At 36.4% G+C, this 14,248-nt stretch overlaps 1 protein-coding gene across 2 annotated transcripts in view; it reads left to right on the top strand.

Moving 5' to 3' along the window:
• Positions 1-2,996: 2,996 nt before the first annotated feature.
• LOC120425442 (arylalkylamine N-acetyltransferase 1) overlaps positions 2,997-14,248 on the top strand; it is a 38,097-nt gene continuing 26,845 nt past the window's right edge. Inside the window, exon 1 of one of the 2 annotated variants that reach the window (XM_039589973.2) lies at positions 2,997-3,501. The gene's annotated coding sequence lies outside the window, so the exon portion shown is untranslated. The remainder of the gene's footprint in view (positions 3,502-14,248) is intronic. The other variant, XM_039589974.2, reaches the window with a different exon arrangement.

The raw sequence follows: 14,248 nt of genomic DNA, 5'->3' as shown, positions 1-14,248 counted from the left end.
CCTTTGACAGGAGCCAGATTGCACAATATTTTCTGCAGGATAGTTTTAGAGAATATAATTTAGTGGAAAATAAAAATGATAAAAATCAAAATGTAAAACAGCAGGTTTCTATATACTAATTCCCATACAAAATTGAAATGCAATGCGCAAAGTGTGGACGCAACCAATCGCTCCCAAATTTAAGGGAGTTGTTCAGGGGCCTAAAAGCAATCAAATAACATGTTCTGAAAATCGACCATCTCGAGCCATCCTAATATATAGGTGAGATAACTGTACTAAAGTAATCCAAGTGCTTTTGTCCCAAAGAAAATAAAGAAAAAAAGTAAGACATGAAATTCAAGATAGCACGCCGAAACCTATTATGTACGATAAGCCTGTGCGAGAATGAAAATTTGTTTCCTTGACTATTCTTATCTTCACAAATGTCTTTTGTTGTTATGAAAGAGTTACTTTACGTTTAGCGTTGATTCAACATAACGTTTTGTTAATTCAAATATGCCTTATTTTTCTGCGTGATTGCGTAATTCTTGAATTCTTGAATGTTTGTATAATTCTTGGTTTTAATTTTTGTATATTTCTTTTCTAATTTGGGAAGCATATTTAAAAAAGAGTACAATACAGACTCGATTATCCGAAAACCATGTAAAAAAATATCTTCCGATAATCAAATCTTTGGATAATGTGGTCACGAAAAAAAACCTGTCGATGTCTTATTTTTGATTGAAAATGCACTTGAGCAGTTCTCTCAGATTTCGGTCATTCGATTTTTTTTGTATTGTTTATTCCGGCTGAAACTTTTTCGGTGCCTTTGGTATGCCCAAAGAAGCCATTTTGCATCATTAGTTTGTCCATATAATTTTCCATACAAATTTGACAGCTGTCCATACAAAAATGTGTGGGTCTCGTGGCGCAGGGGTAGCGGCTTCGGCTGCCGATCCCGATGATGCTATGAGACGCGGGTTCGATTCCCGCCTTATCCACTGAGCTTCTATCGGATGGTGAAGTTAAACGTCGGTCCCGGTTTCTCCTGTCTCGTCAGAGGCGCTGGAGCAGAAATCCCACGTTAGAGGAAGGCCATGCCCCGGGGGGCGTAGTGCCAATAGTTTCGTTTTTTTTTTTCCATACAAAAATGATTTATGAAAATTCAAAAATCTGTATCTTTCGAAGGAATTTTTTGATCGATTTGGTGTCTTCAGCAAAGTTATAGGTACGGACTACGGACTATACTGGAAAAATTTTTTACAAGGTTAAAAATTTTTTTGGTGATTTTTTATTTAACTTTTTGTTACTAAAGCTTGATTTGCAAAAAAACATTTTTTTTATTTTTTTTATTTTTTTATATGTTTTAGATGACATCAAATGCCAACTTTTCAGAAATTCTCAGGTTGTGCAAAAAGTCTTTAACTGAGTTATGATTTTTTTAATCAATACTGATTTTTTCAAAAAATCGGAATATTGGTCGCAAATTATTTTCAACTTAATTTTTCGATGTACTTCAGTGAAATTTTGATAAAGTGCACCGTTTTCAAGTTACATCCATTTTTAGGTGACTTTTTTGAAAATAGTCGCAATTTTTCATTTTTTGAAATTAAAGCACATGTTTGCCCACTTTTGAATTTTTTTTTTTGAAAAGCTAAAAAATTCTCTATATTTTGCTTTATGGAACATTGTTGATATGACCCTTAGTTGCTTAGATATTGCCATGCAAAGGTTTTAAAAAAAAAATGATGTTTTCCGAGTCCCAAACAACCCACCATTTTCTAATGTCGATATCTCAGTAACTAATGGTCCGATTTTCAATGTTGAATAATATGAAACATGAATATGAAATTTTCCGATCTTTTCAAATAAAATATTTAAACATATAAAAAAATGAAAAAATAGTGTTTTTTTGCAAATCAAGTTTTAGTGACAAAGTATCCATACCTACAACTTTGCCGAAGATACCAAATCGATCAAAAAATTCCTTCGAAAGATACAGATTTTTGAATTTTCATACATCATTTTTGTATGGACAACTGCCAAATTTGTATGGAAAATTATATGGGCAAACTAATGATGCAATATGGCTTCTTTGGGCTTACCGAAGGCACCAAAAAGTTTCAGCCGGATTAAAAAATACAAAAATTAAAATAGAAGATAATAGACCGATTTCGTAGATAACTGCTCATTTGGTTATTTGATCAACAACTCACATTTAACTAAAATGTTGTCGCAGAACTCGAATTTTATGTCGCAAGAAAATAAAAAATACGAAAAATTGGTAATGATACGATTATTCGAAGTTGCATACCAACTTATGGATAGTTGAACTTTGGGTTATAATATAGTATAATGGTAGTAGTTTGGAAAATTAGTCTTTTATTAACATAAAAACAAAAAAAAATAAGCCACATTTCAAGAGTTTTGTTTGAAGAGATCCAATAAGCTAATGTATTTCATATGTTTACAGGACCTTAAAAAAACTCTAGATTTGTTTGTTTCCGTGCACTACAAATTTCTCTGTTTCTTCTTCCATACTTCCGAACGCGCGCGCCACACATTCGTCCTGAGCAGTTGAGAACGAGAAAGAGTGACAAATTTCTACTTAGCAATGCCTACTACGCGTTTGTGTCGCGTGCTACTTTCCATCTTTCCTTTTTCCACCGTCGTTCCATTCCTGGTTTGGAGGGGTAAGAGTAGGCGAGCGCAAGTAGGTATATGTTTTCCTTCCTTTTGGTTAGTGTGCAAAGGAAAACTCTAGGGGGACGGGAAAAGGTGGCGAAAGGGGCTGGGGGCTTACTTTTCCCAAACCGAAAAGTGGCGGTTGTTTTGTCAGCGTGTTTGCTGTGGTAACCACGTTGTGATGTAGTATTTACGAGTTTACCCAGTTGTGGATGAGCGCCCGAACGGGACGGGACCGGGACAAACGACCTAGGGGAAGATTTTCAAGTTGAAGGTGGTTCGTCGTCGTCGTCGTCGTCGTCGTTCACAGGTGTGTGGCTACAACAGGGTAAAAAGAAGCCAAGAAAAAAAAGCGAAAGAAGAGATAAACGACAAGTGATAAGGTAGATAGCAAAAGATTTCCTCGTGTACTGTAACTTTTTTTTTGTTGTACTTTGCTCTCGTCCAACTTTTGCACGTTCGGGGGAGGATTGGCGCTTTCCCGAAGCGACTGTGATAGCAGAACACCAGCCAGCCGTTTTGGTGAATCTTCCCAGTCAGCAGCAGTTTCAGTTGATGCGACGTCGTCTACGGTGAAGGATGTGGTGATTTGGTTTGGCTCAAAGGTGTACTTGAAAATTAGTGGCCTAGAATTTATCGCGAGAAAAAAAATTGCCCGCGCTAATTTTAAATCACGCTGTTTTGAGAAAAAAGCAACAAAATTCCCATTCATCGTTCAGCAGACGGCTTTGTAGTGATTGGAATTATCGCGATTCGAGTGGCTGCGGTGAAAGAAGATTATTCGCGGTCAGCAAAAGATTAGTGCGCTATCTCTGCAGTGAAATAAATATAAAAACGGTAGGTCACTTGCTAGTAGCTCATCTGGTTTCGTTTAGTGAAGTTCTAGCTCGAGCTTCGTTTCGCTTGTTTACGACGACATGAGTGCTAAGAAAAATAACCACAGCAATCAGTTTTGCCCTGTGGTTACACAAAGTATAGGGACAATATTTGCTAGTGTCAGGTGTTTTGCAGTTGCCTGTAAAGTTGTATGAAGCTGTGAATAATACCCAAATTTTGGAGCAGTTGGTTTTGACCCGGTGAAGCGATTCAATTTTTTTACAAAAAGTTGTGGGGGATTCTCATTTTCACTAAATGTTAAAGTTAACGCCGTAAAAACATAGCCCAAAAATGTCATTTATATCTTTCCCCAAGAATGATTTGTCCTTTTAGTTTGTCCCACACATAAGGCTACGTGTTAATTTTTCGCGAAAAAATGGATTTCCTCCTGATTTCTAGACAAAGTACGAGTTAACTCAAAAGCGATGAAAATGCATATGGGACATTTATGTGACCAGGGGCAGTTTATCACATTAAAACTTTTTTTCTACCTAATCTAATCTAATCTAATCGAACACAAGCGCAGCCAGTCCGAAGAAAGCATCCTGGAAGAACTTGTGATTAGATTACGCCCCAAGTTCTTTCTTGTCAATATTAATTATTGCAGTACACTTGAGTAACCCCGAAGACGTATTGCAAAAATTAAAACGGCCAGGCCTACTGCGTTGCATTAACCGCAGAGACAGATTCTGTGAACGGAGCACATTTCACAGAATCAACAGGGGAGGAAGGATGCGTGGACATACCGTACCAAACGCTCCAAATCAGTTGTGGTTGGGTGTGTAAGTGTAAATTTGGGGGGGGGGGGATGGAGTGAGGGCGAGAGGGGGGGGGGGAGAAAATTTGGTTTGGAGAAAGGGAAGGGTTATAGGGATATATCATTTAACTAATAGAATATAATATCGTATTTATAAGGAAAAATCATCTGTTAAATAATGATTAATGAAAAGGAATGATCTCACCAAATTAGGATTCTTCAGCTCAAGCTATCAAAAAAATGCCACTTGATTCGCAATACTTTTGAGACTTCTGGACTTGATCAGCTATTTTTATTTTTGTTTGATGTCACTATCCACTGCGACCAGGAATTAGATCTATTGCGGACTTGCAATTCTATTTATAGAATCACAAAGGCTTCTTCTGTTATTAGGCAGATGGGACACGCACACACGCTATTGTTGAGCGACTGTGTTGAGCGACTGTGTCGAGCGATCCACTGCCGTAACTTCGCCGCCGAAGAGGTTTGAATGTTTTTTCAATCCCCTTTGGCTCTGCCTTTTCCACTCTGTACTGTCCAAATGTATCGCTAGAACCGAAGTGCACATTTTACGTTTACTTATACCCAGCTAGCCCTTAAGTTCTGGTTTCTGGAAAACTCGTCCCTTCAAAGCACTTTTTGCGATCGGGCCGTGGAGCTCTGTAGGGCAATTATACAGAGAACAGTTGGTCCTTATACATGTGAAGAGTACAGGGGAAAGGATGTGCCAAGCCATGTGGGTTTGAAACCACGATCTTCCGCTCGTAAAGCAAAACCTGTAACCATTAGACCACAGGAGCTCGGCTGATCAGCTAATGACGGACGGTAAATTCTAGCTGCTGGAAGAGCATCTGGGACAGGAACGATGGAATCTTCATGATTACAACCAACTGATGGACTGGTGATCCTGCCGTTCTTTCCTTTCAACTTGGTCGAGCATATTTGGCAATCACTGGTACTTGCCATCACCAAAAATGTGGACCGAATCTTCGTAGTTTAACACGAAAGGAAGTAAATTGTTTTAAGGGAATTAATCGGGAAACGCATGAGCTGTCACAATTTTTAGCACCATAAAATTTTCACATCCGATCTCGCGCACGGCTACTTCGATCCCATTAAAACTTTTTTTCTACCTTACATAAATTTTGAAAAAGATTTGCAACGGCCAGAGTGCATTTACTAAGATGTTTAGAGTTTACCCAAACTGAGCCCTTCAAATCCAAAATTATTTCTCTATAATTTTCATTTCAATCACTCCTGAAAGCTTCCTGAAGATCAAACTGAGAAAGAGACGATTTAAGCTAAAAAATTTGACATCCATACAGCGAACTGTCATAATTAATGTCATAATTCGAAATTCCGGAGGCTTCCAATCCTGGACACCTCATCTTGTTGTATTAATTATGTGAACATAAGTTCGCATTATGAATGCCAAAACTGTGTTATTTGATGAATTCTAACATCAACTTTCATTTAAAGTTTGTTTGAACTCTGTAGTTAACGCTAAAACAATAAAATAAAATAATAAGTTTAACAAAAATGTGAAACATTTCACTGATATATTTCAAAGGCGTCCCAAGCATCAAGAATGCAAAGCAGAAATGTATAGCTTTGATTTCCTTAAATTCTAGCAAATTTTTACATAAAAGATCGATTGTATTGATGTTAGCACTTCATTTGAGACCTAAAGAATGCCATTCACTAACATTTCAGTCCAAATTTGTGCGATTCATATGCAAAATCGAGTGTCCGGAATTCGATGCAAATGTGTCCGGATTTCGAATCAGCTTTTATCACAATCCGGGATTCGAAGCACACAAAGTCATTTAATTTTAAAATTCTGATGAAAAATTGTTTTAAAATTCATGTTTCGCATGCATTCTTAAAAAACTGACTGTTTATACTACATCCTGATGATATGTCGTCATTTCCAACTAGTTATATGATTTTTTGCCACCTATAACAAAAATGATATGTTACTAAGTGTCCGGATTTCAAATCATGACGTAATACTGAAATGAGATGGACCAAATTGGCTGAAATTTGTGGTGAAGACTCTCAAGACATATCTCGTGAAGCCCGATTTTTAAATTTTGCTTTTTTAAAAAATACAAAATTCAAAAACTGAATTTTTTTTATTTGAACATCATAAAAAATATTTTTATTTTTTTTCATTAAACTTTTTGAAAATCGATTTTGTCAAGGCATCCGTTTTTTAAACTGCTAACTCCAAATAGATAGCTATGTCTTGGTAATGATACAACCAAATGTCTTCAAATTTGTTTGGTTAATAGATGATAATTAGGCTTAGTGATTTTTCACGCTCGAAAAATGCAAATTTCACGGGGAGCTCAATTTCAAAACACCAAATTTCACGCAAATTTCGCGGAACTTGAAAAATGTTAAAATAACTCTGAAAATTCTAAGTTTAAATCACAAAAACTACTTTTTATGCTCCATTATATAATATTCTTCAATAAACTAAAAATATCTTCCAGTTGACGCTCAGCAGTCGAGCGAACGGTTGATACTCACACTTGCTCGAAGGAGTAACCTCGCGATCTTGTGATCAAAATGGCCAACAGTGACAAACAAAGGACCAACAAATCTTCTTTTACGGAGAAACGACCTTCAGTAGAAAAAATACGGACGTACCCGATTTCATCATCTGGACCATTTTACGTTTACATAAAAAAGCAGCAAGATCCCCTCCGTTTGCTGCCTCTTGCTGACGATCTCAATCAACGTTATCGTTCAATTGAAGAAATTAGAAGTGAAAATCCCATGAAAATCCGAGTTTCATTAACTAACAGACATGAAGCTGACGGATTAGTGAATGACAAGTACTTTAGAAAAACACATCATGTTTTCATACCGCCTCACCTAGTTGAAGTAGACGGAGTAGTTTATGCTGATGACATAACTCCTTCTACTATGAAAGACAAAGGCATCGGAAAATTCAACGATCCTCGGCTCAAGCCTGTAAACATCAAGTTTTGTAGCCGATTAGCAAAATTTTCGAAAACCGAAGAATGTTATCTACCATCGTCTGGACTACGTATTACATTTTATGGAACCGTTCTGCCAGACTTTGTACAATATCAAAACATAGTTCTGCCGATTAGACCATATTTTCCTAAAGTGATGTATTGTACAAATTGTAAGCAGTACGGTCACACAGTAAAGCACTGCTCGAACAGTGCCCGTTGCTGCAAATGTATGGGGAACCACACAGAAGCCGATTGTTCGGAGACACACAATTGTTGCTTTAGATGTGGACAATACCATCAAATAATCTCCAACTGTCCAATTTTCATCGCGAAAACCAATACAGTGAAACGAAATCTCAAGAAGTTGTACAAACACGCGTACAATGAAGCCACGAAACAACTACCTGCAGAACCAAACTCTGCCGCAAAGACTCTCCTACAACCGAACCACATCGAACATGTAACCACCAACACCGCTGCGGATAGTGAACCAATATCAACGAATTTATCACGAAAGCCGAAAAAAGCCAGCCAATCCAGATCTTCAACTTCAGCGCCTCGAACAACAAACAACGCAGGACTGATCAGTTTCGACAAACTTATCGACGTGCTGTGCTGTTCCTTCGACGTTGACCAACATTGGAGAGCTTTTTTGCAACTTATAATGCCTCAATTGAAATACTTAATGAACGATGTTGTTAAAAGATATCCACTAGTTAGTGCATTCATTACTATATGATTTTGTAATTTATTTTTCTTATAACTGTACAATGATACCCGGCTCCGTAAAGGGTTTTCCGTTTGAGCCAACTAAATAAACGAACTGATAAAAAAAAAAAAAAAAAAAAAATATCTTCACTTAATGAATGCGACACAAAAATAAATTCTCCTAATTTTCAAAAAAAAAATCCTCCTGGTTTATGGATGAGCTCTTGAAACAAAAAGTAGGGCACGCGTATTCTCATTTACTGAACTGCTCTTTTAATATTCGACTTATAAAGCTTAAATGTTTTCGCTAATTTGCTTCTGTTATATAATTATATATCAAAGCAAGATATAACAATCTTGCCCAGTCAAAATGAGTAAAATAATTTGAATTTTCTGCGACATTTAGCCCAGTGAGCATATTTTTTAAGGGTTTTAGCTCACTTTTCAAAAACTAAATTTAAAATCAATTTGCAAATATAATATTATTTTTAACAAAATTGAAATGTTAATTCAAAATGAGAAAAGAAAACAAAAAAAAATATTTTTTTTACTTTCACAGGAATCATCCACCCAAATAAACAAACAACGTTAAAATTAAACAGGCCTAAAAAAATTGATATGTTATTAAAATGTGAGTCCAAAGATGAAATAATACTCTTCATTTTATTTTGAATAAAACATAGCTTGATTCTTTTAATTTCTTTCAAAACTATACCTTTAAAATAAAATAGCAGAATAGTGTTAGATACAGCGAATGAAAATATTATTAAATTTAGTTATTTTTTAAAAATAACTAAAAAATCTGAACATGTCTTCAAATGGTTCATATCAACTTGACATACATATATATTTAAGATCTTTTAATTGAAAACTAATAAAATTTAATTAAATAGTCTTTTTGGATGAAATATTGATTAGGTTTTTATTAAAAAAAATGAATTGAAAAAATTGATAAATTTTACGAATTTCACGCCGTCCACGAAATCGTCAAAAATCACTAACCATATATAAGTAATTAAACCAGGGTATTCACTCGCTTAATTCTACAATAGTTCATGAGATTATTTTTATTCCTTTTTGAGTTTGATAAATTATTTTGGGAAAAATCGTTACATTTTTACACAAACATAAAATTTCACGGGATTTCGCGGAAAAAGTCAAATTTCGCGGATTTCACGCTGTCCGCGAAATCGTGAAATTTCACTAACCCTAATTGATTATGTACATTTTTATGCCCTGAAAACAGATTAAAAAAAGTATAAGTGTGTGCTCATACCAACCTCTGGCTCTTTTGCCGATCACATATGTTGAACCCCTTAATTTATCAACATACAGATAGTTTCTTTATGGTGTAAACAGAGTTTTTGGAGATCCTTTCAGCTGTGACTTAAGCTTCTATCTCAATTGATATAATCAAACAACTACGTTGGGGTTACCACGGACAGAAAAACACCTCGCAAAAAACAACACTATTTTCCCATGTATTTACAGGCACTTTTCCAATTTTTCTTGTTTTTCACTTTTTTTTTATAGAGCAATACCATTGTCATTTAAATTGTCAAAAAATGCGTAGAGGCATAGTCTGGAACATTTATAAATAACTGCACACTTGTTTTTACAAAATATAGGAAATGATAGTGAAAAATATAGCCAAGGTTGAAAAGAAAATACATTAGAAAAAAGTGGCAAAGGTGCAAAAAACAAGTTAAACTTCCAACCAATTTTCTAGAATTTTAATAGAGATTTTTTGGCCACCTAGAGGCGGGGTCCGGATAAAGAGGATTTTTTTTAAATTTATCTGAGTTTTATTTTCTAAATACCATTTTACCACAAGAAGGTTTTGATTTTTTTCTATCTGTAATGTTATTAAAAAAACGAGATTTAGTTGAATGAGGTTGGGATGTTATTTATATTTTCAGACGAGTAGCTGTTACGAGGGATCTAAACAAATAATCTGAAAAAAATAAATATATTTTAGAGGTAATTCCCCAAAAAGTTTATTGTCGCGTGTGTGCTTTCTTGTGACACGTCCTATCTTTCTACGGCAGACGTGTCACAAGACAGTACACAAGCGACCATATGCTGCCCTTCACTTCGTCAAATCGGATGGGAAAGAAAGTTATTTACACTGCATGCAATCATGTTTCTCTTGAAAAGTTTTCCCCTTTGCTTGACAAGACGAAACGAAACTATTGGCACTACGCCCCCGGGGCATGGCCTTCCTCTAACGTGGGATTTCTGCTCCAGCGCCTCTGACGAGACAGGAGAAACCGGGACCGACGTTTTACTTCACCATCCGATAGAAGCTCAGTGGATAAGGCGGGAATCGAACCCGCGTCTCATAGCATCATCGGGATCGGCAGCCGAAGCCGCTACCCCTGCGCCACGAGACCCACTAAACTGCTTGACAAGACACAGAAAATAAAAACTTAGATACATCCTACCAGCAACCACGTTCTGGACTGTTTCATTGCAAAAAATGTAACATATATGAACGTTCTATGTATTCCACTGCCATCAGCTCAAGAGTCCCATTCAATTTAGCTATAAATAAATCTCAGCAATTTGGTATCATCTCATCAGACAGACAGTAGTTGGGTTTCCCATACTGGATTAACTTTTTTATTTTTTCAACACAGTAGTGGTTGCACACTTTTTCAATAAAAACTACCTACAGTGACAAAAGGAATATGCACTCCAATTAACTCGACTTCCGACCGAGTGTACCTGGTTGATTCAGAAAAGTACTGAGAACACCCAGAGAAGGAGGAAATGCCTGGCAACATAGTGTTCAAGTGGGGTGGTGGGTGACGATGATCGTTATATTTTTAGTAAGCATCAACCGCCGCTGCTCATCCTGTGTCTGTGGTAACCCAAAGGGATGGCAACCGCGGATGATGAATCTAGTGCAGACAGCTATACTATTCCGTTAAGTGAGTAGTACATCGTGTACTGACTGTATGAAACCCCGACACATGTTTATTCAGCGGCAAGTGATCCACTTGGCGGGCGCAGGGAAATTGTTTGTTTACCAAAACGCAATAATGGACAAACACATTCCGAAACATTAATGGTCGGAGGCAATGAATACTTGCTAGCAGGTGGTCGCAAGTCGAGTGAGTTTTTAATATATTTTTTTTTGTTGATAGAAGCTATAGGTAATAATTTCCACAAAAGATGTTGATTAGTTGCCAAGTTAGTGCACAGAAAAAGTGACGATCATCAGGGAATGGTGAAAGATTTTGTACCAAAAAATGTTTAATATTGCATTATGAACTGTTAAATTTTCATGAGTTTCTGTTGAATTTTAATAAGCTTTACATTTTTACACATTTTTTAGGTAAACTTTATTCTTATTAATTATAATTTATTAAAAATAAATAAGGTGGCAACAGAATGTATTTCAATTGCTGAAACTCTTTCAAAGTATCGGAAATAGTCTTATCTCTCAAGCCCACATTCATTCAAATGAATGGAATGCCCAACTGGTGGTGAAAAGAGTTCCTGACTTGAGCATCCAAATCCAATCGTATTTCCCGGGTGCCTTTCATCCCTGTTCAATGTGCCATCATTAGGAAAATCTGCAACATAAACAGACCGTTTTGTGCTGACGCGAAAGTGATTTGTCGAGTCTTTATATCTCCTCCGAATAACGACAAATGTTTGTAGCTCGTCGTCGTACATGCTCGGCATTCGGAACAGGCCCTCCCCCATCTTTCCCCACCATTCAGTAATCCCCAACAATCAGCAACTCGGTGTCGTTTGCGAAACATACAGACCAGCATTGCCCATCCCCCCAACGGACAATCCACTTGTATGGCACAAACCAGCAGCAGCAGCAGCAGCAGTGGCAAAGTTGTCGTTACTCAAGCTCGTGGGGGAGGAGTATGGGGAACTGAATGGGGAGGGAGAGTGGATTGAATGGAGTAAAACGGAAGTAACATCCTGCCGGCTTATTTTATTATTCCGTTTTTACTCGTCCTTTTGCCACCCCCTTCAGCAGCAGCGTCGTCATCATCAGCAACTGCAGAAGAAAAAGAAGCAATGTTGAGCAAGTCGTGTGAACATCTGAGATTTAAAGTGTTTTTCGCTGGTGGATCGTGCCAGGAACGTCTGCTTTTTTCAAGTATGTCGTTATTACGATGCCGATGTGATCATGTCTAGAGATTTTTTAAAAGGTCCTATAAGCTATTGTGTTTTATATGTCTTAGGACCTTTAAAAAAAAAACTCTAGATATATTTTTGAAGAACAAATGCCTTTTGATGTTTTATATGAAGAATGCCAACTCACACAGCAGTTGCCCGACCCCTCTTCGATTTTCGTGAAACTTTGCTCCAAGGGGTACTTTTGGCCCCCGATCACGAATCCGTTGTCATTTTTTCGATATCTCGTGGCAGTGGGGCGGTACGACCTCTTTCATTTTTCTGGACTTTTACTCAGACACGTTTTTCAGTGTTTTGTAGCTTGAAACCGTGAAGGGATAGAAATTTGGTGTCAAAGGGACTTTTTTGTAAAATTTTACGCCCGATTTGATGGCGTACTCAAAATTCCGAAAAAAAAACGTTTTTTTTTTATAAAAAAAAAAGTTTTAAAATCGCTGCCATTTTCCGTGACGCAACTCTTAAAAATCGTGAGACTTGCAATTTTATGATTACGTGTTTTTTGTAACTTTGCAGTGAAATTTTTTAGAGTTTAAAAATATTCTACTCAGTAGACTGCCGTTCAACGCATAACTGTCTCATGTTCAAAAAAGTGCAACTGAGAAAAACGCAGTTGACATTTTTCGACCGATTTCTGTGTTTCTACGCATAATTGTCCCGTGAGTTCCTATCCACCCTATGTGTCCCTAATCGCCCCAGTTAGTAATATATCACTCTTATTTATGATCCTCTTGCTATACAATACGAAAACACGACATAATGCTTCGTTAAACTAATGATTCCGTGAATGAAAATACTTGGTGGGACAATTATGCGTAGAAGTGTAACGATGGGACAAACAGACTTGGTGTTGTTTTTAATGAGTTTCCGAACAAAGTATAAGATTTTATGTGTTTTTCTTAAAATATAGCACAAACTAATCTAAAAATGTCAAAAAGTCAAAATCGTCCAAAAATGACATGGGACAATTATGCGTAGAACGGCAGTAGAGCAGACAAAACAAAAAAAAAAAGATGTTTATACAGGGGTTTGAATTTATTCTTCACGAGTTATCAGAATTTTACAAAAAATAATTTTTGATAAAGTGATGATTTTGACCAATTTTTTTTTGCTAGAATATGACATTTGAAAAAATATTTTTGTGATGAAATGCAGTATCTGGTTACATACAAGCAGTGCACGAGCCACAACAATCGTACAAAGGGTTATTCTTATGCAAAATTAGCTGAACTTTCTGATTTTTTATTCAAAATCACACGATTGATTTTGAGGGGTTAAAAATTCGAAAATGGGTCATCACTTAAAAAACTTTTTTGTACATTGTCAAGGTAACATAAAAAGACGCGTTCTATAATTATTGACCTTGAACTTGACACTGAATCAGAGGATAACAAATAAGTATTGTTTAACCCTTTCAGGCCTGATGGGTTATAAAAGACTCATTATTCAAAAACTTGGAAACATGCCTATAATTTTCGTTTGGCTCTTAACATTAATGCCATAATTTTTTTTTGAGATTCAAGGAAAAAATATAAAATTTCAAAGTATGTAGCATTGATAGCTACACTGATAGATTTGCTCGTGGAGAATATTCAAAATTAAACCTTGACCTTGATAAACCTTTCAAAAGTCAAGAAGGATGACTTTATAAACAGAAATTCGCCACGAAAACAGTGGTCCGTTCGGGCTTAAAATTGGACTGGGGGTTCCTTGGCCAAAATAATTAGACCCGTATTTTTTTGTTTGGCTCTTAGGGTGACCTACGCCGTGTCAGGGTGGTCCGAAAATTGGCATTATGATCGACTTTCGCAAATACCACATTTTCCAAAAAATCATAGCTCCGCGCCATTTCAACTGAATTCAGACTTGAACCCAATTGAAAGATAATTGATTGGGCTTTTAGAGAAAAATAGTTCAGTTTAAAGTTTCAAGGCTAGAGCCTTATATTTAAACAGGTCGCATGAAAACTTTAAATGTGGTTTGAAGGTCTTGGGACCAAAGAGTCAATGCATGAACATATCTATGTATATTTTTTTGTCAAAAATGTTCAAAAAGTTGTCATTCATCATCCAAAGTGAAAATCATCCGAAAT

This window comes from Culex pipiens, chromosome 2 (genome assembly GCF_016801865.2).
Source record: "Culex pipiens pallens isolate TS chromosome 2, TS_CPP_V2, whole genome shotgun sequence".
Classification (NCBI taxonomy): domain Eukaryota; kingdom Metazoa; phylum Arthropoda; class Insecta; order Diptera; family Culicidae; genus Culex; species Culex pipiens.
This window is presented reverse-complemented; position numbering and strand designations above follow the sequence as displayed.